This window comes from Palaemon carinicauda, chromosome 15, assembly GCF_036898095.1.
Source record: "Palaemon carinicauda isolate YSFRI2023 chromosome 15, ASM3689809v2, whole genome shotgun sequence".
Classification (NCBI taxonomy): Eukaryota; Metazoa; Arthropoda; class Malacostraca; order Decapoda; family Palaemonidae; genus Palaemon; species Palaemon carinicauda.
The window spans coordinates 125,420,085-125,422,584 of record NC_090739.1 but is presented as its reverse complement, the minus strand read 5'-3'; positions in this window follow the sequence as shown (position 1 = coordinate 125,422,584).

Here is a 2,500-nt window from a genome sequence, read left to right as displayed (position 1 = left end):
TATATATATATATATATATATACATTTCATACATAATATATATATATATATATATATATATATATATATATATATATATATATATACATATATATATATATATATATGTGTGTTTGTGTGTGTGTGACGCCAGTGTGGTAATGAAAATTGGCAAAACCCAGAAATGAATAAAGACATGTCTGAGGCTCTCGCCCTGCAGTGCGCTAAAAACGGTTGTATTTGCGGTTGTTATTGGTATATAAATATATTGATAAGTATGTACGTATATATATGTGTATATATATATATATATATATATATTCAAATAAGCCATATATATTTTTGATACATTAATGTCTGGATTCTCTTCTTTCTTCGTGGCCAAGTGGCTTAGTCACTGTCTGTGCAAGCTTGCCGACCAGGGTTCGATTCCCGGCCGGAGCCAAGCTCTTGTCTTTGTGTGATTTCGCCTGGGGCTCTGATCCCGAGGTCGTTAAGAGAATCCAGACATTAATGTATCAAAAATATATATGGCTTATTTGAATATGAAAAACACGTAAAAATGTGCAAAATTTATCATTAATTGAATGCCAAGTAACAAACTACCAATTAGCTACGATGGTGAAGATGGGTTGATTTCAATTCTAAGTACAAAATACCTGAATTCGACAGGTATAAGTACAGAAGAATTGTCATTGACTTTTATCTTTCTTCGTGGCCAAGTGGCTTAGTCACTGTCTGTACAAGCTTGCCGACCAGGGTTCGATTCCCGGCCGGAGCCGAGCTCTTGTCTTTGTGTGATTTCGCCTGGGGCTCTGATCCCGAGGTCGTTAAGAGAATCCAGACATTAATGTATCAAAAATATATATGGCTTATTTGAATATGAAAAACACGTAAAAATGTGCAAAATTTATCATATATATATATATATATATATATATATATATATATATATATATATATATATATATATATATATAATTTGGGGCATGGTAAGGATAAGATGATTGGTGCTGAACTCAGCTATAATTAGGTAGGTTCGAAGATTCCTCCTTCTCACCAGCTATAAAAGAGCACCAGTGGTATAGCGTCTGATACTTGTGTCGAGAAAGAAGGCAAAGGAATGGCAACTTCAACCTTAAATGCTTGTTGAGGTATTATAATGCTAACAAACATATGGGGAAAGTTAAAAGAAAGAATATCATAAATTAGTAATTAAGTTAAAAGAAAGAATAACATAAATTAGTAATTAAGTTAAAAGAAAGAATAACATAAATTAGTAATTAAGTTAAAAGAAAGAATAACATAAATTAGTAATTAAGTTAAAAGAAAGAATAACATAAATTAGTAATAAAGTTAAAAGAAAGAGTATCATAAATTAGTAATTAAGTTAAAAGAAAGAATAACATAAATTAATAATTAAGTTAAAAGAAAGAATATCATAAATTAGTAATCAAGTTAAAAGAAAGAATAACATAAATTAGTAATCAAGTTAAAAGAAAGAATAACATAAATTAGTAATTAACTGTCAATAATCACGAATGATTGAATAATTTGAAATCATTTGGCATCATAATACCAATGGTCACTGACGCCGATTGCAGTATGTTTAATAAACAATCAATAACAAGAGATTAAAAATAGAAAAAAATAATAAAGGACTTAGAAGTAGTGGCAAAAGGGAAGCGCCTACCAATTCTCAGGTCTTCAGATATAACATTACTAATCCTTTGCCCGTGTCAATGTGCCTGTGGGTGGAACCATCCTCGTGGTTCACTGAAAGGTTAAACTTGACTTGACTTATCTCCTTGATTATGGAATCGTTGAGATTTGCTGAAAGGTTAAATTAGGTAACCTAAAGGTTGAATTAAGTAATTTCATTGATTATGGAATCCTTGAGGTTTGCTGAGAGTTTGAATTAAGTAACCTCATTGATTTGCTGAAAGGTTGAATTAAGTAACCTCATTGATTACGGAATCCTTGAGGTTTGCCGAAAGGTTGAATTAAATAGCCTCATTGATTACGGAATCCCTGAGGTTTGCCGAAAGGTTGAATTAAATAGCCTCATTGATTACGGAATCCCTGAGGTTTGCCGAAAGGTTGAATTAAATAGCCTCATTGATTACGGAATCCCTGAGGTTTGCCGAAAGGTTGAATTAAATAGCCGCATTGATTACGGAATCCCTAAGGTTTGCCGAAAGGTTGAATTAAATAGCCTCATTGATTACGGAATCCTTGAGGTTTGCCAAAAGGTTGAATTAAGTAACCTAATTGATTTGCTGAAAGGTTGAATTAAGTAACCTCATTGATTATGGAATCCTTGAGGTTTGCTGAAAGGTTGAATTAAATAGCCTCATTGATTACGGAATCCTTGAGGTTTGCCGAAAGGTTGAATTAAATAGTCTCATTGATTACGGAATCCTTGAGGTTTGCCGAAAGGTTGAATTAAATAGCCTCATTGATTACGGAATCCTTGAGGTTTGCCGAAAGGTTGAATTAAATAGCCTCATTGATTACGGAA